The following is a 23,791-nucleotide window of genomic DNA, read 5'->3' as shown; positions in this document are numbered from 1 at the left end:
GTCAGGTTCACCTCTCCTGGGACTCATGCCCCTCTCCGTTCCCCACTTGTCCCAGAATGGCTTAAGATGTCCTTGAGGAGTAAAGGAAATCTGGGCCCTCATCCAGTTGAGAAAGCTGGGTGCGAGGCTGCTCCCTTCTCTTCCTCCCCAAGGTTCCAGACTGAAGGGGCTCCAGAGGCTTTACCAGGAGGGCCAGTGGAAGGCATTAAAACTCCAGAGGCAAGAAATGGAAGAAAGAGAATGACAGACACGGAGCGATGGAAAGTCAGAGAGCTGGACAAAGAGAAATAGAGATAGGAGAAAGGCAGCGGCCAAGACAAAGAGACAGAGGACTGATGCCAGGCAGTGGCCACTCCAGAGGTTGAGGCAGGAGGATTAAGTTCAAAGCCAGTCTCAGCAACTTAGCAAGATCCTGTCTCCAAATAAAAAAGGGCAGGGGATGTGGCTCAGTGGTTAGGAGCCCCTGGGTCAATCCCCAGTACAGAGAGAAGAGGAGGAGAGAGAGAGAGAGAGAGAGGAGCGGCGAGAGAGAGAGAGAGAGAGAGAGAGAGTGAGGAGAGAGAGGAGAGAGAGAGATAGAGAGGAGAGAGAGAGAGAGAGAGAGAGATGTAGCTCATTTGGCAGAGTGCTAGCCTGGCATGTATTCAATCTCCAGCACCACACACATCGGATTGTAGATTCAGAGTCATGGAAATTGAGTTAGATATGGCATCAGTGTGTGTGTAATTTAAAACAGACTCTGGAGCCAGATTAAAAAAAAAAAAAGAAAGGCAGGCAGAGGCAAAAGGTACAAAATAGGTGTTTTTAATTGAAAATTTTATAAAAGGGAGAGAGAATGTGAAGGGAACCAAGGACTAGGCCAGGCCCAGGGCGCGGGTGAGAGGGGCTGGGGGTGGCGGGAGCAGGGAAGGGGTGCTCCTAGAGTCTGTTAATCCTATGTCCATTATCTGTCCCAGCAGACTCCCGGTGCGCATGCGCACTAGCGGGCAGCACGTGCGTGCGGTATGGTCCTAAGCGCAGGCGTTGGGTAGGTTTCAGGCGCGGGGCCGCGCAGGTGCGCAGTGGTGTGGCTGGTGTGTGGGTGCAAATCCTGGACGGCAAATACAGCGAAAGGAGCCATCGGTGTTGACGCAGCGCGCGTTGACACAGAGCGGGGAGGCCGCCTCTGCCTCGTCACACTCGTTGATGTCTGGGGAGGGGGTTGAAGGAATGCTGCTCAAGGCTCTGGACACAGCAGCCGGCCTCCCTGGCCCCTGGGACTGGTGGGGCAGGAGTATGGATGTGGGATGTTGAGCCTGTCTTATTTGGACTCGAACCCGGCCAGCTGGCTGTGTGAGCCTTGGCAGGTGGCTTAACTGCTCTGTGCCTCATCTGGACCTTACAAGATCGGTATGGTAGCTGCATCACTAGGTTTTTGCTAGGAAAATAATACTGATGATATCAACATCAGTAAACACTTATTACCTCACACCAGATATTGTAAACACGCGACCTGCATTAATCTTATTTTCCTAATAGCCCCGTGAGGTAGCTCCTGCGATCCTGTTTTACATGTGTATAAACTGAGGCCAGCGTGGGAAAGGCCCTTGCTCAGTGTCTCACAGCAAGCCCACACCAGGCAGTGGGTCTGGGGCCATCTCTCCCAGTCTCTGGGTGCCCAGCCCCCTGCTATTTCTTGGCTGTGAGACTTCAGGGAGCTCAATTCTCTTCTCCAAGCCTCAGTTTACACATAGGTCTCAGTTACTAGGAAAGTGTTGACGATGCTCACAACTCTTCTGTAAAATGGGTTCTTTGACTATAGCCACTTTCCAGATGAGAAAAGCTAAGCAAGGGACAGCGACCTGCCAGGGTCACAAAGCAAGTTGCTGGACGGAGCCAGGTCTGTCAGACTCGCCTGGAGTTCCAGAGTGCCATCACTGGGCTTTACCCCTGCCTAGGCAGACATGATTGATATTCCCATTTTACAGGTAGGAAGACAGACTTTCCAAAGAGGCCAGGCAGACTGCCCAAGGTAGCACTGGCAGTCCTTAGGAATGGCACCTGCAGGACTCTACTCCTCGTTCTGCTTCTGGACCCAGCCCCACCAGCCCTGTGCTCAAACCTGGCCTTCCTCCAACCCTGACCTCATCTCCTCAGCCAAGCCCCACCCCTAATTAGGACTCACTCCCTTCCAGCTGGCTCTTCCCAGGTATTCTTGACCACCCACCTCCATGGGGAATCCCACCCGCTCTGGGCGAGTCCTGCCTCTCCCGGCTGCCCCTCACCAACACAGGCCATGCGGGTTATGTCCAGGCGGTAGCCGTCGAAACAGTCGCAGGTGAAGCCCTCAGGAACGCGCACACAGCGGCCATGCGCACAGCCATCCAGGATCCCACACTCCTCGGCCTCCAGCCCCTCGTAGGGCTCGGCCAGGGCGTCTGTGGAGACCCCCGGGACCCCGGGAGTCAAGACTTCTGCCTCTGGTCTCCTCATCCCCCACCCAAACACTCCACACGAGTGTCCCAGTGTCAGTGCCCCTGGGTATCATTCTAAGCTGCCTTCCTGCTCCAGGGCTCGGGGACACTGTGGGGCCATGGGCTTTACTCACTTAGCTCGCCTAGCTTTCCTGTCCCCATTGCTCCGTTGTTCTCCTGGTATTTCTCTGATCCTCTTTGTTGCTCCCCTCTGCCCATCTCTCCTCCTTTCTTCTCTTTTGGTTTCTCCCTCCCTCCCTCTTGTCTCTGTAGGTCTCCCTCCTCATCTTGGTCCAACACTGGCCCACGGTGCTCACCAGTGTAGCCTCGACCTTCAGAGGACTCCTCAGGCTCTGGGAAGGAGCCACGGGTGTCTCGGGACCGGTAGGGCCAGCCGGTGCCCCGGCTGGGTGGCACAGGAGCCTCAGAGTCACCATACGGGCCACCATCATCCTCAAAGTCCGGCATGTCGAAGGGTGGTGCCCCATAGGGGGCTTCCCGGCGGGCAAAGGGCCCGGGGGGGGGGGGGGTAGGGGTCGTAGGGCAGCACAGGTGGTGGGTACAACTCGGGCCCATAGGGGAGGCCCTGGTAAGGGGGACCTATGTCCGGGCCATACTCATAGGGGAGCCCAAAGCCACCTGGCCGAGGGGGGCCATACGCAGGGGGGGCGCAGCACATTGCAGAGGGCCTCAAAGTCATCTGCAAACAGAAGCCAAGCCACACAATCATCTCTGTATGCATCTGTACCCGCCCCTCTACCCCTCCACTCCTCCACCCCTCATCTCTGGGAAGAGAAGCCCAAAGCAGAGGATGGGAAGGGCCCTGGGCTGAGGCCTGGGTGGGAGGGGCTTAAAAGGAGGGAGCTGGATTGGAGGGGCAGCATTATGGGTGTCTGGAGTCAGGATCAAGGATCTGGGGGCTGAGACTAATTCAGAGGTACTGGGATCGGGTACTGAATACTACAACTACGAATTAGAATCCAAGGTGCTAGAATTTGGGGGGACCCATGGAGCTAGGACTAGGGACCTGGAGAAACAAGATAAAAGTGTTTTATGGATCAGGACTAGGAAACCCCAGGGATTACCATCCTGAGGGGCCAGGATGCATGGGAGGGGTCTGAGCCACTGGGGCCTGGAGATCTAAAGACCTAGAAGGCTGTGGGCCAGGATAGTGGGGTCTGCATAGCTGGTATCTGAAGTCTAAGGGTCCAGGATTTGGGAGAGGGCATCTCAAAGGTTGTGTCTTGGGGTTTTAGAGACCAGGAGTTGAGGGTACAAGAAACCAGCTCCCAGGAACCTATGGGGCTGGAACTCTGGGATCTGCTGAATCTAGACGTAAGATTTCTGTCATTGAGACTTGGAAGTCTTTGGTATTTTGCTTGGGAACTAAGATTTGGGTATGGGCTATGATATGGGGGTTAAGGTGCCAATTGGGGGATCTGTAGTTCCAAGACTGGGAAGTCCAAGGGCCTGGATTAGAAGCCTAAGGGGCAGGGCCCTGAGTGCAGCCTAGGCCAGTGGCAGTACCTGAGTCCTGGGCAGGGCAGAGGGCACAGTCCATGCCCCAGGCTTCTCCATAGAGGACAACAGCACTCTGTGTAGGTGGCCTGACGGTCCAGCCGTGGGCGACTACAAACGAGGTCAGGCCCCACTTCCTGCCAGCACACTCCCAGATTGTCATCTGCAGGTGGTGACAGGATGCATCAGGGTGGAGAAGCACTTGCATCCTCCCAGATGCTGAGCCCCCTCCCCTGCTGGAGCTCAGCCACCTTCTGCCTGTCAACAGATTCTTCTCCTCAGCTGTGATGTGACTCTCAGAAGCCCTTTGAGGTAGGTCCAGGGTTCTGGATTAAGGACAAAGCTTATTTTGAAAGGAGGCTGCTGTGTAGGAGGAGAGGACAGAAGAGGCCTGGAGATGGGATCTGAAAGGTGCTACCCAAATCCAGCTCTAGAGGGCTTTGTGACCTTGGGGCCCTTGCTTCCCTTCTCTGAGCATTGTTTGAAGTCTCTTGGTGTGGGGGATATTGTAGGAACAGAAAATGAAAGAAGAGACTTTGGGCCAGAGGGCAAAAACAGAGATGGGAAGACACACAGAGAGTATATGAGAGAAACTCAAGAAAGACTGACAGAGGTCTAGAGAGAGAGGGAGGAAGAAAGGACCCAATGAGATAAACACCCAAAGAGTCAAAGATTCCAAGAAATAGGAAAACAAAAGATTCAGAGAAACAAAGACAAAGGGACCTGGAAACAAAGACAGATCCAGAGTGTCAGAAATGCATATAAAATCCAAAAGACAAACCCACAGAGACCTGAACAAGTAGCAATCATTTAGCACTTAGTAAGGCGAGGCTCCCTTCTACCCTTACAAAGTTCCACACTATAAGGTAAGGGCTCTTCACCCAACGTGCAAGAGGGCAACTGGGTGCAAGAGATATGCAACATGCACGTGTACACGAGCCAGTAAGGGGCAGACTGCCTATAAAACCTTCACCACCAGGCAAACTCGCATCTGAGACACAAAGACGCAGGGCCCGAGGGGGCGTGGCCTTCTCCGAGAGCGCGAGGGGCGTTGACCTGACGGAGGCGTGGCCCGTGCGGGCGTGAGGTGGAGCCAGAGGAGATTGGCCCCCGAGCGGGGGCAGGGCCAGGGTGGGGCGTAACACGCGGAGGCGGGCCGGGGTGGAGTTACCCAGGCTCTGACTCTCGTTGGAGACGCAGCGGCGCCGCGAGCCGTCCAGCACCAGCGGAGGCTCGCACGTGCAGTGATAAGAGCCCACCGTGTTGACACAGCGGCCTCCTTCACAAGCTGGCTCCTCGTCAGCGCACTCGTCATTATCTAGGGAGGCATAGAGGGGGTGGTTAAGAGGCAGCCCTGTCCACCCACCCTCTCCCTTTTCAAGTTCTCTCTCTCCTGGGTGCATTGACACTGTGATAGATGGAGTCTAGACTCCAGGAAGGACTTCCCGCTGTGATGGCCGCATTCCAAGTTGGGGCTGGCATGGCCAGGGATTGAAAGGGAAGATGATGGTGAATGGGGCTCATACCAACACACTCCAGCCGCTGAGCATGGTAGTAGTACCCATTGCTGCAATAACACGAGTAGCCTGGGGCCGTGTTCACGCAGACCCCCGCTCTTGCACACTTGGTCTCGGAAGAGCTGACATTCGTCCACATCTGCAGGAAGGGTGAAGAGAGATGGGTGTGGGATCAGCTGGGCGAGGGAAGTGTGTGATGGCCACGTATGACCAGGAGAGACAAACGGAGGGCTGGGGTCGGGGGATGGAGACTGAGACAGAGAAATAGGGCCAGAGACAGAGATAAACAGGAAGAGACACAGACAGGGTGGGGACAGTCTGGTGTCCGACAGGGGTTGGGGGGTTGAAATCTGGTCTCACCTCTCCTTAGACTTAGGTCTCCACTGGGCGCCAGATAGCCCCGGCCATGGGGCACAATGACTGATATTCAGCTGCACAGAGAGAAAAGGCTGGTCCAGGACCCCCGAGTCCCAGTCCCTGCCCTGTGCTTACCTTTACCTCCTGCCCAAGCGTTCAGGCCTCTCTGCCAGATAGTGACCACTTCTCAGCCTCATGCCCCACCCACACCCACCTAGTGGCTGGTGGCTCATTCTTTCCCTGGCAGTATCAGCAGCCCAGTGCCGTGTCCAAATGTGTCCCCCTTTCTACTCCCGTGCCCCTCTACTCCCACCCAAACCTTCAGCCCTGTGTCCACCCACCAGCCTACCACCCACCTGTCTCGGTGCTTGGGCATTGCTGGATGCGACAGCCACTGCCCCAGCCCTCGCCCACAGTACAGCAGCACTCCTGCCATGTCACATTCCGGGCCAGGATGTTGTCACATGCATCTGGGGCTGCTGTGTCAAAGTAACACTCCCGGCGCCCGCTGCCCACAGGACCCTGCCTAGGTGTGCTGGGTCTGCGGGGTGGGGATGGTGGGGGTGGCCTGGCCGGCAGGTTGGGGCTGGCAGGTGCCTGGGGCTGTGAACCTGGAAGTGCAGCTGGGGAAACAAGGAGCTTTAGCTCAGGCTCTGTTGGGTCCCCAGCACCCCTCCCCTCCCAGGCCCCCAAGTCAGAAATGGGAAAACTGAGGCCCAGAGGGCACCAGCCATCAGTGGCAGAATCAGACTACACCCCTTCACCCACCTACCCTTCTACCACTGTCACCTGACCCTCTACATCTTGTGCCTTGGCCTTACGCTTCCCAGGTGTCTCACCTCCCACCGTGGGGAGGGCGCCTCCCTGGCCCCCTAGGGGCCTCACCGCCTTCACATCCCACAAACTGGCTCCCAGTCTTCTCCCCACACCGAGGCCTTCTCCTGCAGCCTCCGCACCCAGGCAGCCCCAAAAGATGTCCACACCGCCTCTTGGGTGTCTCTCCTGCCTACTCTCCTTCCCTTCCCCTGGCCCCTGCCTTGGTCCAAACCTGTCCTCTCCTCTCTGGATCCCTGCCCCAGCCTCCAGCGTTACCCCTCTTCACTTTCACAGAGTTCTCAGAGGGAGGTTTCAAAATCGGAGTATGCACCTTTCCTGCTTAAAACCCTTCCAAGGTGCCAGGACACCCTGGGGCAAAGTCCAACCTCCGTGATTAGCCAGTATGTTCTAGCACTGTCCCTCCCCTTCCTCTGCTCTCCAAATCATGCCATGGTGAGCTTATTTGGCTCCTTCAACATGCCAGGTACTTTCCTGCCTTAGCCGGCCTTTCCTCTTGCTGTGGGCTCTGCCCAGAAGACCCTGCCACATACCTCCTCATTTCCACTCACCCTCCTGCTCTAAGTTTAGACCTTGTCTCCTCCAGGAAACCCTCCCTCCTCCTTTCTCAGGCTGGACCAGGCAACGCCTCCAAAAAGCCCCTAGGCTTTTCCCATCACAGCCATGTTCCTTCTGGCCTTGCTTCCTTCCTGCCAGTCCTCATTCCTCTGGGTTGTCACTCTCTGGTGATATTGCTGTCTGCCCCATTGACTTGTGTGCCTCTATGGACAGAGAATTATCTTTCTCAGTCACTGCTGTCCTCAGTGCCCAGAATAGGACCTGAACACAGTGCATGTCCTGTGAACACTGTTGAGTAAAGGAATGTGACAGAGTCAGGGCCAGAATCTAGTTCTCCAGGATCTAGGTCCGTCTGGTTCCATTGCAGTAGCATTTAACTGGTGGCAGCTGTCCACATCAGGGCACATCATCTTCAAGTGCAACCAGCAGCCATCAGTTAAATAGCCATATTAGTCTCACCAGCAGAAGTCCGTGGAGGAATACAGCGTCCAGTCATGGGGTCAAATTCCTCAGGGCTGGTAGGGCAGACACACAGGAAGGAGCCTTCAACATTTCACAAAGGGCAGCTCCACAGACACCCTGCAATGTTTCACACTCATTCACATCTGTGAGCAGGAGATAAGGGAAAAGGATTCAATGGTTATGAACTTCTATGGTTCCAAAAGTCTGAAACTCTGAGCTTTCAAATATAAAATCTTTATGATGAGCCCGTCAGACCTTTCCTTTTGGTAAAGAATCCTGATTTTCCCTTGGGAGCTCCGTGCTTCTCCAATTTCAACTAATGTGTTTTGAATAGGGCTAAATCTACTCTGAGGCAGACTTCACCAGATCACTCCATTTCTCTGGTTCAGAGGCAGGCGGTGACCACACTGGGCCAGTCAAACCCAGTTGGGAACTTTGCTGGAAATGCTGAAAAGGAACCTTCCCCTTTATCTCTAGCCATCTAGCACAGTCCAGGTAAAGATGCTAGCCCAGACTTGCCAGGGCCACCCCTGTCATTGTAAAGAGAGAGGCTGCCTAAAAATAAATCCCACAGAGGGAAGCAGAGCTGAGAGAGGGACACAGAGACAGAGATGGCTTCATTATAATTCCTGGATCCAGTTATGCCCAAAGTTCAAATATATCCCAGAACTTTGCAATTTTAATTCCTTTTTAAAAGAAAGCCTGTTTCTTAAAACCCAGAGAATATGAATTAAGATTCATGCACATCTCTGCCATCTCTGCATGTAAATTGGACCTCAAATGAAAATATCTATAAACACCATTGAACTCTAGTTCATGATATGAAGACTGAAGAACTAAGGAGGAAATGCATCGATGCCTACAGTTCACCTTTGTGTGTGTGTCGTACTAGGGATTGAACCGAGGGAGTGGCCAGTGCTCTACCATTGAGCTGCATCCCCAGTCCTTTTTTTTCATATTTTATTTTGAGACTGAGGTCTCACCAACTTGCCCACCCGCCCTGAACTTGTGGTCTCCCTGCCTCAGCCCCCTACGTCACTGAAATTACAGGTGTGTACCACCATGCCTGGCTTACAACTGACTCTTAAATTTGTCCAAAAAATTAGCTGGATCTATGGATAGTTGTGTGAGAAAGCAATTATAAAGAAAATGATATAAAATAGAATCTAGATCACAGGTGTACATTTACAGTTCTTTCAATTTGTTGTGTTCAGCAATCTTTCACATAACCTATTAGAGAGAGATATATTTTTAAACTACACAGAAAAAAAAAATTAAACTTGATGAATAGGCTTCTGTCACTTGCCCACTAGCAGAATTTTGACTGACATGAAGCTGATCTTATATTGCAAGAGCTAAATTCTACGGCCCTAAGTTCAGATTTCTCCAGATGTATGGAGAGGGGCAGGGCCTGACCCACCTCTCACCCCTACCCTCTGCTCTCACCCACCCCCTGGAGCCCCGTACCCACGCAGTAGTGACGCCCGTCCCGCGCCCCCCTCGTAGCCCTGGTCACAGAGGCACTGAAAGGATCCAGGCAGGTTCTGGCACACGGCATGGGCACCACAGAAGGACCGGTTTCCGGCACTCGTCCACATCTGCAATCACCAATAGTAAGGTATTTCTGAACCTTCCACCCTTCCACCCATCTCAGCCAACATCCAGTGGGTACCCACCCTGGCATCCACCCCCTGGCGTGGGCTGGTAGCCGGGGTCACAGGCTGGCGTTGCAGCGGTAGGATCCAGGGGTGTTCTCACAACGCTGCGCTCCACAATTGCAGGGCCATATTCTTGGCATTCATCCACATCTGCCAGAAAGCAAGGAGGAAATGGAGGGGAAGAGAATTACAGGCTTGGAGTCATGGTTCCTAATGCCACTTTGCCATGCCCAAGAGTCAGAAGTCTCTATGAATCTGGTATTCCAGGAGTCTGAGCTTCTGGACATCAACAAGGGTAGACAATTCTTAAGTCCTCATCACCATTTCTCAAAAATCCAAACATGGTCCCACCTAGGGCCAAGTACTTGCCAAGTACATACCTCTCTCAAGTTATCTGCAGGACTCCCTCCCTCACTTCACCAGCGGCTAGGTCAAACCCTCCTCATCCTCACGCCCCTCCCTAGCTGCCTGTCAGCTCTGTCCATTCACCCTGCCTTGTTTTCTTTCTTAAACCTAATATTGTATCTGCCTACTTATTGGAATGGACACTATCGCCTTCCTAGAATGCAAACTGCACATCAGCAGGGATCTCTGTCTGTCCTACTCCTTGGTGTATCCTCAGGACAGAGAATAGAACCTGACGCAGAGGTGGTGCCCGAAAACTATTTCTTGAATGAATCCTGAATTTATGTACATACTTAAGGCAGGGAGGAAAGAAGTCTCTGCCCACCACACACACATATACCAAATGTTAGCTCCATGAAGACAGGGGGTTTTGTTTGACTTGTTTCCTGTTGTGACCCTTGTCTGGCACATAGTAGGTACTTGAATTCTTGTGGAATGAATGAATCTCATGACACTAGGGTTCCAGGAGTCAGAGGTTTAGCAACCAGAGAGCCAAAGGCAGCCTACAGTTGTTTTGTTTCATGGGTTCCAGGAAAAGAAAAATATGTGTGTGTGTGTGTGTGTGTGTGTGTGTGTGATAGACACATATATACAATTAGCCAGCCCCATCCATCAGTCCTCTGCTGGAGTCTGAAAGCACGGGGTGGAGGCAGAGAGGAAGGAGGGATAGGGGGAAGTGGAGGGAAGACCTGCAAAATGGAAGTGGACCCACGGGCTAGGTCTAAGGGCAGAGGAGAGATGGGGAGAGTTGGACCTATGTGTTTCCAAGGGCTGCAGACGTCTCTGGAATGGGAAGAACTGAGTCAAGAAGGATGAACGGAAGGGCGGAGCTTAAAGGGGCAAGACCCAGTGCTTGGAGACATTTGGGGGGAATTTCACAGAGGAAAGGATGGCAGTCAGGGCTGGGCCTCTTTGGAGGGGCAGCTAGAGGCAGAGGAGCGGTGGAGGGTGGGAAAAGGGCATGTGCAGAAGTTCTAACCCACGGGCCCACTGGAAGGGGCAGGTCTCAACAATTCTGGCAAGCAATAGCTTTGTGAGGTTATTTCCTTAAAAATGGGCTCAAGCTTACAGGTGGGGCACAGACGGCTTTCTGGCTTGCCCTGGTTGGGGGGTAGGTGTAGCTCCCTCATGCCCGGCCTCCACAAGAAAATCAGTGACCCGAGGGTGGCTTCTTCCCACCAGAGAGAGGGCGAGATGGAGTTGTAAAGGGTGCGTTGGTTGGGGGCCCCTTCCCCTTCTCCAAGTTTGCAGGGCAAGGTGTCCCTCCTCGGTCCCCATGGGAGCAGACTCCAGCAAGCCCTCGCAGGGGGCGGAGGTGGGGGTTCGTCTCACCATCACAGGTGCCCTCGGGGCCCGCGTGATAGCCCGGATCGCAGTCCCGGACACAGCGGTAGGAGCCGGGGGAGTTCTCACAGCGCTGAGACCCGCACAGGGCGGGGCCCCGCTCACGACATTCATCAATGTCTGAGGAGGGAGGCAAGGCGGTCAGATGTGGGAAGCAAAGGAGGCAAGCAAGGTGAGGGAGTCAAGAAGCAGCAGGAAGGAGAATGGGGAGGCGGGGAGCAGAGAGGCGCAGGGAAGAAGCGGCAAGGTGCGTGGCAAGCAAAGAGGAGCGCGGCGAGGAGGCGTCTGGACAGAGCGGGGCCTCTCACCCAGGCAGGAGGCGAGGTCTGGGCCTGCGCGGTGTCCCGGGGGACAGACGCACTCGAAGGAGCCGTCGGTGTTGGTACAGAGGCCGCTCTGGCAAAGGTCCTCCTCGCTGCACTCATCCACGTCTGCAGGATAAAGCGTGCAAACCCGGACCCACCTCCTCCTCTGCTTTCATTCCAGACCGCACCCTCCGCGGCCCTTTCCCCGCCCCTCCACGCTCCCAGGCCTGTAACGCCTTCCTGACCCGCCTCAGGCACCGCCCTTGCCTACCAGCCCCAGGGTTTTAGGACAGTCCCTGCCAATCACTGCCCAGCTACGCAGACCCCGCCCTTTCCCATGCCCCTCCCCTCCACGCTCACCACCTGAAACTCCCCATAGACCCGCCCCCATGATTTAGGACCACTCCAGATAAAAAAATTTAGACACCCGGATTCTACTTTCTTCTCCCTACCCCTCCTTTTCCTGCTATAAGGCCGCCCCTTTCCTTAGGTAGGAGCAGCCTGAGTACCGACCGAGACAAGATGCTCCGCGGGGTCCGGGCCGGTAGCCGGGAGCACAAGTACAGGCAAAGGAACCATCAGTGTTGAGGCACTCTCCGTGAGGGAAGCAGAAGTCGCCCTCCAGACATTCATTGACATCTAGGGAATGCTTGCGATGCGGCTGGGCTGCGGGGTCACCCGACCCATTCCCCCAGAACTAGGCCCTGCCCCCAAACAGCACCCCACATAACCCATGCCTAAATTCCTTCCACCGCACCCCTCCACACACACTTTTAGTTTATTGGTACTGCGGATCGAACCCAGGGGCGTTTTTACCACTGATCTACATCCCAAAGCCCTTTTTATTTTTTGAGACAGGATCTCACTAAGTTGCTGAGGCTGGCCCTGAACTTGCAATTCTCCTGATCAGCTCCCAAATCACTGGGATTACACGGGTGCACCCACAGCCCCCGGCTCCCACAGTCCTTTACTGCACTTCTAAGTCCCCAGTGGGCAAATCACAGCACCAACTCCCAGGCTTTCCCGTTCTCCCCAACCTGCCCACCTGCGCAGGGCCCAGGCAGACCCGATGGCGCCCGGTACCCTGGTGCACAGCTGCAGCGGAAGGAGCCTTCGGTGTTAGTGCAGTGACCATGGAGACCGCAGGGGGCGCCAGAACTGCATTCGTCCACATCTGTGGGAGCGGGGGTTTCAGAAGGGGTCCAGTCTAGGGGCACACTGAACACATCCTCTTGGAGCACAGCGGTCAGGGGAGGTGATGGAAAATGCCTTGAGTAGAAACCTGGGTGAGGACTCCATAGCAGATGTAATTCCTGGTCTGGGGACTGAGATTCCTGTGGGTTTGGTGTCTGGAAATTCCCTGTGCCAGGATCCTAGGGTAAAGGGAAGGGACTCTGGAATGGCACAGGGATCATAAATCAAGACCATCTATGGGATTCTGCTGAATAACGAATGGATCAGAGTCAATGACTGGAAATGAGGCTAATTAGAATCACAGGCTACAGTCAGAGTCCAGGATTCTGCCTCAAGTCAGGAGTCAAGTCAGGGAAAAGACCTAACTAGGTTCCAGGGAAGAAATTCTGAGAAAGGACAGGGGCAGAAAGAAGAGAGTCACGTTCAAGGGTCAGGGTTATAGTTAGGATCACAGGTCACATTCATGGTCAGGTGACAGTCAGGGTCAGGAGATTAACTGCTATCAAAATTGTCATGGTTATCAGCAAAGGTTAGGATCAAATGTCACAGTCAAGGTTTAGTGTTCAGAGTCAGGAGGTCATATTCAGAGTTGAGATCATGGACCAGGTAAGGGATCACTGTCTGTTCAGGGGTCTGTGGTCCAGTCAGGTTTACAATCAGGCTGTGGGAGTTGGGATCCAGGTAAGGTGACTGAGGTACTGGTCAGGAAGTTGTAAGCTCAGGTCAGGGTCACCATCTGGCTCAGGGGGTCATGATGCAGGTTGCAGGTCACAGAGTCTGATCTCACCAGTGCATCCTGCCACGGTGCAGATGGTGGCCAGCAGGACAGGCCCTGCATTGGAAAGAGCCAGGCGAGTTCACACACTCCTGTCCAGGACATGCCAGGCGGTTCTCACATTCATCCACATCTGAGGCGCAGGGGAGAAAGAGGCCTTGAAGAAACAGTCTCACTCCTGCCTTGCCCACCCATGGACCTCCCTCCCTCCCCGGCCTCACCCTCGCACTCAGAGCCAGCGGCATTGGGTTGGAAGCCTGTGGGGCAGACGCACTGGAAGCTGCCCTCTGTGTTCTCACACGGCCGTAGGCACAAGGCGAGGGGCTCCGGGCACACTCATCCACATCTAGGGCAGAGGAGATCAGTCAGGCTGAGGAAGGGGCCTGGATTCCCTCCCATTGCCACCCCTGCTCACCCCAACATTTCAGTCCTGACCCAGCCTGCTGAATTTTGCCAGACTGTCCTCTCCTCCCAGGACAAAGCCATCCTACTTAGTGGTCTCTCCAGTTGCTACAGAAGCTAAGGCACCCCCTTCTCTGTGTTGCCTCCCTACCTGAGTTCTTCCCTCTTCAGGGTTCCCACAAGTACAAGATATCATTCAAAAAGGGAAGAGGGATGGGGAGCACTCTCATTTTGAGAAAGACTAGAGTCAGATCCTCCTGCCTTCTCAGTATCTAACCCCTCTGCACCTGGCCTCCATCACTGAGCATATCACTTGGTCCCTCTGACCCCCACCACTGCCTGTGCAATGTCTCTTCAGTCCCCACAGCAAGTAGTGGCTGCAGGATTAGACTCAGCACCCTCACCTTGGCAGGGGGCCCCAGGTCCTCTGGAGCGGAAGCCAGCGGGGCAGGCACAGTGAAAGGAGCCAGCCGTGTTGTCACAGCGGCCTGGCCCACAGGGTGGTGGCTCCTGGGCACACTCATCCACATCTTCTTCACACAACGAACCCCGGAAGCCAGTCGGGCAAACACAGCGGAAAGAGCCGGACAGGTTCTCACAGACCCCTCGGCCACATAGGCCTGGGCTCTGGGTGCACTCGTCCACATCTGTGTGAGACAAGGGGACCCAGATCACTGCTTTTCTTTGCCCCCCCCCCCATGATCCACCTGATGTCCCCCTGGCCTCCATCACTGACTTTACATGCTCCATGTTCCCCCTCCCTGTCCATGTCATTTGGACTCTCCATCCTCCATCAATCCCGATTAAGCTAGCTGGCTAGATCCTAGAACTCTGCCTCTCTAGCCTCCTGGGTCTTCCATAACTCTGCCCCTCTTCCCAATTACTGACCTCCCCATCCCTCTTCATTCTGCTTCTCCAGCTTCCATGATTCAGCCTTTGTTTCTCATCACCTGGCCTCTCCATACCCAGGTCACGCTAGGCCACACATCTGGTTCTCAACCCAGCCTCAGTCTCCGTTAGTCAGCCTCCCTTGCCCCATTGCTCAGTCCCTCCAACCCTCATCGCTGCCCCCATACTCTTCCCCTTGTACCCCATTCCCTTCTGCCCCTCTCAGTTCCTCACCCTGGCAGCTGGCTCCGTGTGGTGCTGCCTGGTACCCAGCGGGGCACACGCACAAGAAGCTGCCTGGCGTGTTCTCGCAGCGCCCGCGGTCACACGGCGGCGGCACGCGCTGGCACTCGTCCACGTCTGTGGGCAGAACCGGGCAGCTGGGACTCAGACAGTCCTCGGAGACTGGAAGCCGGGTGGGAGGTGTGTGTGGCCGGGGGTAGGCGGTGGGGGAGAGCAGGGGCGGGGCCCAGCTTGGGGCTGAGCCGGGTTGGGGCGGGGGCAAGGGCGGTGGGTGGGGCTTGGGGGTGAATGGGCGTAGAGCGAAGACGGTGACTGAGCCGGGAGGGCAGGGCAAGGTCTGGGGACACCCTCCCAGCACACAGCCGGAAAGGGAGACCGTGAGAGGGGGCAAATCGTGGAGGGCGGGGCCTGAGAAGGGTAAGGGTGGGAAGAGCAGCTTCGGGGACCAGCAAAGAAAGGCAAGGCAGGAGCGGGGCAAAAGAAGGGAGCGGCACTTTGGGGATAGGGCTCTGGTGTGACAGGGGTGGGATCAGGGGTCGTGTTCAGGGGATTGGCTGTAGCGATTTTAGGATAGAGGCGGGGCCTGAGGGCCGGGAGCTCGTCGGATATGGGAGAGGGGCGGGGCCAATGGGGACGGAGCCTGGCTGCGCAGTTGAAAGGAAGAGCTAGTTTGGCCGCAGGGCACTGGTACAGCCAAGAGAGAGCAGATCCAAGGCGGGCCCGGGCCACGGCAGGACAAGGCAGTAGAAGGACTGGACTGGTGTGGGGAGGCGAAGGAGGGCGGGAGCGGATCTGGACGGAGAGCAGAAGCAAGACTCAGGCTGGGTGGGGCCTGGAGCTGGACGGGGCGAATTTCTCACCCAGGCACTCCATAGCCCGCGGGCCGGCTCGGAAGCCCGGGCCGCACACGCAGCGGAAGCTGCCTGGTGTGTTCTCGCAGCGCCCGGGAGCACAAGGCGGGGGTACTCGCCGACATTCATCCACGTCTGAGGGCACGGAGGGAGGACAGGTCACCAGGTGACAGGGTAGAGCCCTCTCCCGGTCCAGCCTCCGCCCTTCAGCCCAGCTCACCGATGCAACGGGTGCCCTGGGGGCTGAGCCGGAAACCCGAGTCACACGCACAAGTGTAACCGCTGGGCCGAGGTATGCAGCGTCCTGGGCCACAGACCTGGGGGTTGCGCTGACACACGACTGAGGAGGGACCTGGGTGGCGGGGCGCAGTCAGTCCAGGTTCCCGCAATTCTGAATTCTTTGTTCATTCCATTCCAGTATGATCCCCCAGTACAAGTCCCCTGCCTAAAACACCTTCATCCAGGTCTCCTCCCCAAGCTCAATCTTAGATGGGAATCTGCTCTCCTTTATCATGGGACATTCTCATCAGGTCCTTTGCCAGAATCCTCTGCCCACAATGCCACCCCAAGGTATCCATCTTTGAATAGTTGGCTCTCGAATCCTCTGTCTGAGATGGGTTATGACTGCCCTCTGCAAAAAATAATTTTCTTATCTAACATTAACTATGCACTAACTGGGTGCCCAATACATGAGCAATCGCTCATGGAAAATTCAGTGATTCCCATTTTACAGGATGAGAAACTGAGTCATAAAAAATTTAAATGGCTTGCTCAATTAACAGAATTGAGCCCAATTCATATTCAGCACCTGATCTAACTACTATCCAACCCTTTTGACTCTTCTTTCTTCCTACCCACTTTTAACCTTTATTTTTTTATTCATTTTTTTATTTTTCTGTGGTGCTGAGGATTGAACCCAGTGCCTAACATGTGTCAGGCAAGAGCTCTACACTGAGCCACCAACACCCAGCCCCCATTTCTTATTCCCTCTGTTTTTTCTTAGTATCTTTACCTCAGAGCCTCTTCCCCCAGAATTTCACCTGTATCAACCCCATTAACACCCTCAAAATCTCTCTGCCCCACCTGATTCAGGAATCTCAGGACCAGTCCAGGCAGGAATGCTGGGCAGGGGAAGCTCAGGGACAGGCCGGGGGCTCAGGTCTATGTGTGGGCAGAAAGCCTGGTAAGGAAGGGATATCAGGAAGTGAAGACCTGAATTTGGTTGTCCTGGTTTCTCTCTTCCTTTGCCTGGGGAAAATCCTTGAAAATGACATCCCCTCCTTCAGAAGCCAACTCACCTATGGGTGGCCGAAGGGTGACTGGTGGGGCCACGTGGCTGGCTGAGGGACACTCGAGGTGGTTTCCTGGCCCAGGGGGTCTGGTATTGTAGCGGAGGTCAGAGGCTGAGTAGTGGGTAAACCAGGGCCAGCTGGACAGACCTCTCGAAAACCCTCTAGGAACAGGAAAGAGGGAAGGTTAGAAGAAGAGGGCCAAAGAGGGGGATTGAGAAACAGGGAGTCTAAAGGTGGGCATTGGCTGGGGTTGGGTTTGTCTGGAAGTGTGTCAGGGGTTTGGCTTGGATGCTAGAATAGGCTTGATGCCCTGGCCAAAAAATCTGTCACCTCTGAGCGCTAAAGGTAGGACCATGAGAAGTTTTTCCCATTTGGGATGGGCAGGACTGGGGTTGAGGGCAGAATGTGGTTGTGGCCTACAGGGACTGAGTTGAACGCCAGGAAACAGCTCTTGTGGGGCTGTTTAGCAGAAGTTAGAATGCCAGGAGGGGCATGTCTCAGGGAAGGGCCTAAAAGGGGAACCCCGAGCTGAAGGCAGTGTTTCAGAAGCTGGGGACTTAGCCAAAGCTTGGGGATGGGGTTGTGTATCTCAGGGATTGACGGTGACCTCAGGAGACAGACCAGTTGTAGAGTGGTGTGTCTCAGGGTGGAGTGGGTGTGGCTAAGAATGGAGACCTGGGTGGAGTCCAGCGGGTCTCAGAGGTTGAGGGCCTGGCCCGGTGGGGTTAAAAGAGTAGTGAGCCTCAGAGTTAAGAGGGTGGGGCTTAGACTGAGCACTCTAAGCGGGGCTAGGAACAGACAGGCTCATCAGAAGGCACTCACCTGAGCCAAAAGGTGGGCAGAGCTGGCAGCCTCGGCCCCAGGCCTTACCCACTCGGCTACAGCAGCAGATCTGCTTGGTGATGTTGCGCAGATAGAATGGGCAGTGAGCAGCCGCCATCATGGAGCACGCGGAAGCAGGGCCCCTTAGCCTCTGAGATCACATGCTGGGCTGGGGGGAGGGGGAGGAAATTCTTCAGGGGCTGGGGAGTGCTTCAAAACTGAGGGATCTGGGAGATAAGGGGGTGGGGGGTACTTGGGGGAGACCTAAGCGGTCTGAAGGCCTGGGGACTGTGGGATGAGTTTGATGGGGTGATCGAGAGAACCTGAGAAGGCCCTCAGGATCTCAAGATGATCTAGTAGTCGAGGGAAAGGGTGGGTTTGTAGGTCTAAGAGGAACTCAAGAAAGTTTGAAAATCTGAAGGGATCTGGATCCAAAAGGTCTGAGGGGTTCCTGGAGGGTCCGAAGACTCACGATAGGTTCTGAGTGTGGTCTAAGACCAACTGAGGAGAGGCATAGGACTTTGGAAGGATCTGGAGGGGGGTCTGAGGGAATTAAGTGTTCAGGAATGCTCTGGGAGGTGGTCTGAGGTGTGGTGGGGGCTTGGGACCCTGCCTCAGCCCCATCCTGGCGGCTCACAGATGCAACTGCTGCGGGATGAGTCAAGCAGAAAGCCATCGGGGCAGACGCACGTGTATCCGCCGCGCGTGTTGGCACACTCGCCGTGCTGGCAACGCCCACCTGTAGCGCACTCATCCACATCTGTGAAGGTTGGGGAAGTCATCGTAAGTCGGGACTGGATTCAGCCCCATCCTTAGAGCCAAGACCCTCTCTCCCATGCTCCTCACCTTCGCAGGACCCATTAACCCTCTCGAAGCCGGCCGGACAAGGTCCATCTGGGGCACCCACTCGGTTGGAGTTCCCTGTGGAAAAAGGGGAGAGGTAGGTGTGGCGCGATTTGGCCTTGGCCTAAATGGTGGGAGGGACTGAGGGTGTTGGGTTGTGGCTCGAGTGCAGTGTCAGCCTTAAGTTGGTTCTGAGAAGGTAAATTCCAAGGCTCCAGAAGTGAATGCCATGGGGACCAAGGCAGATTGAGAAAAGAAGTTGCCAGAGTTAGAAAACGGGATGGTAATACCAGAAAGGTATGCATAGATCTAGACTTGGAATGATCCCCACAACTGGGTAGAGGTAACTAAAATTTGTGAACAGAATTTATCTATGGGCAGAGTAGGGGGAAAGAAATTCTCCTCTCTCCCCGGTTCCGACGGGGACGTCTTGGGGCTTACCCAGGTGCTCTGAGCAAGGCTGACAGTCGTGAACCCCCCAGGCCAAGCCAGTCCCTCGGCAGCAGACCTCTTGAGTCCGGAGTCCGGAAGTGGAGACGCACACTGTGGGAAGTGTTGGGTGAGCGCGCCCCCGTGCGGTGGCATACTTGGGGACCCCTCCCCATCGGCCTATTCTCACTCGCTTCCGCGCAGCTCCCGAAAGCAATAACCGTAGCCTGAGACGTCGGAATAGCCGTCCTCTCGTGGCGCGCTCTGTGCCAACACCGTATAGGGCGCCGCCGCCTCCGCTCGCGCCACCGCCTCAGCCCTAGCCACAGCCTCGGCGTCCGCCTCTTCCCACGGGCCAGACACACGCTCCACCTGGTGCACCACCACCGACGCCTCTTGTGGGTGCTCTACATGCACGCTCACCATAGACGCCACGCCTGGAAGGAGGCAGAGCGGGCAAAAGGATGTGCACAAGGGTTCTTATGGATTGGCACTGAAATGGGAGGGTGAGCTGGTGAAAAGTACTCCAGAAGTCAGCAAGATTTGGGGTTGGAGAACAGTGGGTTGGCAGAGGGATCAAGGGGACTCTGGCTACACTTTCCTCACCGTGTTCATCGTCGCGATGGTTGGCCAGTGGCATGGTGTACACGGAACGAGTGAGGCCTGGCATGGCTGGGGCCGGGGGTCGGGCGCCCGAAGAGTGCAACTGGCAGAACTTGCCAGCGAAGTCCGGGGGACAGAGGCAGCGGTCAGGCTTCACGCACACGCCGCCGTTGTGACAGATCAATGGACACAGGACTGGGGTGGGGAGAAAGTGAAGACATTCGAGGGGGCACTACGCCTGGCAGATACCCCTGAAGCCATTGCATCCAAGCTAGCTCAGACCGGCAACATTATAAGTAGTCCCTCAAAGCATCACTCACTCTAAAACTCAGCTTTAGCTGTCTGTTGGCCTCGCCCCAACTCCGTCCATCGGTATTGGTCAATTCCAATTGTTCAGCCATCTATGATATAGCCCCACCCAGTAGGTGGTACCCCACGCCCTCTGGCTCTTCATTCACTTTCCTTTCAGTTGTTCTCGAGTTCCACCGATCCCACTTTCTAGTGGAGTACACGGCGTTATAGCTCCGCCCGGACAGCTCTATTCCCGCCTACTGGCTCAGCCTCCCCCAGCGCACGCTAGCTCTTCCTTAGCATTTAGCCCTGCCCATTCCGTCGCCTGGCTGGGTCCTTGCTGTTTCAGCCTCTCCAAGTCAGTTCTGGTCCCTTCCATCAACTCAAACCGCATTTTAGTTACTCCTTGGCACAATTCCCCCGCTTCCAGCTCCATCTCCTTAGCACTCTGTGCCCGCCCACAGTCCCTCAGAGCCAGTCCAGCTCTGACTACTGGCCATGCCCCCCTTCTAGTCCCGCCCACCTCACCTTTCACCAGCCCGATTCTAAACCCCGCCTAATCAAGGCGCCTAACCAGACACCTTTAGCCCCGCCCACCCCCTTCTTCACTCTGATTTGCCCAGGCTCACTCACGCCCCTCCCACTCCACCTCCAGGCTGGCTGGAGCCTAGGTCCCGCCCACCGCCCTAGTCTCCGCCCACTTCCCCTCAGACTCGGGTTCCAAAGTTCTAGCTCTGCCTTCCCGCCTCCGGTAGCACCGGGCGGGGCAACACGCGGGGACGCGCCTCCTCTCCCCTCTGCGCGTCCTCGCTGGGCCCCAGGCCACCTCTGGGCGGGGCACTGCCAGCTGTGCGGCGGGGTAAACAAAGAGAGGGGTGCGGCGGGGGAAGGGCGGCGGCTCCGCATTCCGAACCCTTGGGGAGCCCCGAGACCGTTGAGCCAAAGGAGGCCGGACGTGTCTTTCGAGGGCACCCCCTCCCCTTCTCCCCCCGGGTAGCCGAAAACAGCTGGAGACAGCTGTGCGGAGGGGAGGGCGCAGGCGGCCGGGGCTGTCCGGGGAGGCGAGTATGGGATTCTGAGCCACAACTCTAGAGAGGAAAACACAGGGGAAGCCACTTCAATTTAGAAGGGTCAGGGGACAGGAGTTCTGGGAAGAGAGCAACTGGAGGGCAGTACTCTGGGGTTCAAAGATGGTTCAAGGTTTCTGAGATCGGGGAAAGGCTCACTTAGAGGAAACTGAGGCTCTCATCCAAAGGAGTCTTTCAAGTCCTTTTGGGGAGAATTACCTAGAGAACAGGACTCCAGTACCTTCTAGGGGGTGGCGTTTGAGGGTGTTGAGAACAGGGCTTAGATGAAGAAATGGAATTCCTGGAAGTCTCCAGAACATAAGAGCCTTAACTGGCTGGGACCCTAAGATACTGTGGAAACCACCTCTCCTCACAGCTAAGGGATTAGATGCCCCAGTCTTTTCATTAATGGCTGCCCGTGGGAAGCACAATGTCTGGAGTCCTCTTGGGAGAATCCCTGATACAGACCAACTCTAGGGTTCTTTGAAAATACATGGGATGTAAAGTTCTTGGGGAGGAGAACAGCTGGAAGTACAAGACTTAGACAAATTAGGAATGTGATGGAACTGGGGAAGACTCAGCTGGAAATATAAGAAAATGGGAGACTTTTGTAGGAAGAGAATTCAGCTGGGGAGGGGAGTTATCATTGCATAGGGTTTGTGATATAGGGTTTCTCCTGGAAGTGGGGAGAGGTAGTGGAGGAACAATACTAGGGTTCTCGGGTGAGTTGCACAGTTTGACGTGATTGCCTCAAAAAACTGGGAGGGAAACTTTACTAGAGGAACTGGTGTCTAGGATCTGTTGATAGGGGTAGGGAGGGAGCTTAGGATCTGGGTTCCCAGAGTTTGGAGAGTCAGACTAGAACTTCGGTTATTCTAATGGGCTCCTGGAGTGGCTGGGCCCAGGAAGCAAGAATTTTAAAAAATGGGAAATGTCTCTGATGGGGTGGTAGCAAGTCAGCCAGGTCTAGGAGCATTTCCTAGCTTTGGAAAGCATTTCTCTCCTCAGCCTGAGTGAAGGTCTCCAGCCCAGCTCCTTGAGGGTGCCCACACCCCAGTGTGCCACAGAATGGGCAAGGCCAACACCACGTCCCCAAACCCTGGAAGAACAGGGAGCTGAGGACATTGAGGTCCTGCCGAGGTCAGTCCCCCGCTTCGCATGCCCCTCCTTGCGCCTCCAAGGGCTTGGCACACGCCTGGGCAAGGCGCCTGGCACGGGCGCGTTGGGGCTGGGCTGGGAGGGAGTAAAGGAAGGAGGGAGGAAGGGGAGGAGAGAGGGAGTGGCAGCGGGCGGGGTCTCAGGCGGGAGATGAGCTCACGCCGGCCGGGCCGAGGTTGGGCTGGCTGGGGGCCAGGCTGGGCTAGTTCTCGGCGCCAGGGGCCCCCACTCCCCACTTCAGAGGGCCTGAGGGGTGGGGGGCAGGGAGAACCCGATCCCGGAGAGCCTACCTATTCCCTAACTCTGGGACAACAGGTGGCACGCCCTCCCCACCTCACCTGAACCTTTGATGGCTCCCCATGTTTAGGGGTGCCGGGTGCACACTCCTCTTGTCTCCTCTTCCCCCAGGGGGCGCCCCCTCCACAGATCTCTTATCTGGATCTCGGTCGCACGTGGGTTCCCTGCAACTCAGGTCTTGAGAGACACCCTCCCACACACATTTTCTCTGGGCCCTTTGCCTCTCAGCTCTCCTCATCCCAAGTCCTCGCCTCACAGGCATCCCATGCGGACTCTCTTAATCCTTCCCACCCGGACACAGAGACCGAGACATCCCCCGTGCAGCCCTGAAACTCTCCCCTGATGCCTGGGGTCCCATTACTCAGAGTCTCAGAATTTGGGCTCCCTTTCCAAAGCTCCCAGGACTCTGAATTCTGAGATCCCCGCTTTGACTCGAAGGTAGAAAGCCGGCCCCAACACCCTCACGTGGGACACCACAGGTCCCTGAGAACACACACTGCTTGCAAAAGCAGGACCCTCCGGACCAACTCTCCCCAAACAGGAATTAGGAGCCTCCTTCCTTAAGTTCCCCAGGGCTTCCCCAGCACGCCTGCACACGGAATCTAGACTCCTTCTCCCAGGGGGGACTGTCTCCCCATCTCCGGGATCCTTCTCCCTTGGGGAAACCCTCCCTCGGGAGCAACACCTCGCACTCACAGGCGCGGAAGCCCGGTCCCCCGGGGGCCGCCCCGCCGGGCGCGCCGCTGTCCACGCTGGTGGCGTTGCGGGGCGCGCAGGTCGGGGTACAGTGGGAGCCGGTGGGCCCATGGATTGCAGCGCAGGCCGCACACCGCCGGGGTGAAGCGCACGCGGAGACGCTCTCGGGGACGGCCCAGCCCGGGCTGCAGCCCGAGTTGCGCCAGCAGCACCAATAGCGGCACCCAGAACAGCCGCGCGCCGCCCGCCATGGCTGCAGCGCCGCGCTCCGCCGCGACGCCGCCCCAGCCCGCCCGAGGGGCCCGGCCGCGCCCGCCCGCCCGCGGGGGAGGGCGGCCGCGCCCCCGCTCAGGCCCCCCCTCCCCACCACTCCCTCCCCGGCGGCCGCGCGGGGGCGCGTGGGGCTGGGCGCTTAGCCAGAGGCGCAAAGGCTGGGCGCTAGACTCACAAGGGGGAGGGGGCGCCCCCTCTGTCCCCACCCGTGCTTCAACAAGTGGATGGGGCCCGCAGGGGAGTGGCGGGGAAAGGA

The 23,791-nt window shown here is 56.2% G+C and overlaps 1 pseudogene across 1 annotated transcript; it reads right to left on the bottom strand.

The window, feature by feature from the left end:
* Nucleotides 1-783: 783 nt before the first annotated feature.
* Nucleotides 784-23,565, bottom strand: LOC306648928 (latent-transforming growth factor beta-binding protein 4-like; annotated as a pseudogene). The gene is made up of 30 exons (XR_013766946.1): nt 23,263-23,565; nt 19,757-19,948; nt 19,341-19,587; nt 19,163-19,264; nt 18,725-18,799; nt 18,516-18,638; nt 17,879-18,047; nt 17,063-17,217; nt 16,848-16,944; nt 15,985-16,116; nt 15,774-15,899; nt 14,905-15,030; nt 14,187-14,429; nt 13,602-13,726; nt 13,393-13,513; nt 12,457-12,585; nt 11,925-12,050; nt 11,415-11,537; nt 11,095-11,226; nt 9,376-9,507; nt 9,167-9,297; nt 7,697-7,842; nt 6,202-6,468; nt 5,849-5,919; nt 5,498-5,627; nt 5,143-5,289; nt 3,981-4,134; nt 2,771-3,153; nt 2,265-2,417; nt 784-1,189 (listed from the first exon to the last, which is right to left on the bottom strand). The product of XR_013766946.1 is annotated as a latent-transforming growth factor beta-binding protein 4-like (transcript).
* Nucleotides 23,566-23,791: the final 226 nt, after the last annotated feature.

This window comes from Sciurus vulgaris, assembly GCF_902686455.1.
Source record: "Sciurus vulgaris genome assembly, chromosome: 17".
NCBI classification, from domain to species: Eukaryota; Metazoa; Chordata; class Mammalia; order Rodentia; family Sciuridae; genus Sciurus; species Sciurus vulgaris.
Note: the sequence above shows the minus strand (reverse complement) of the source record. Positions and strands in the feature narration are given on the sequence as shown.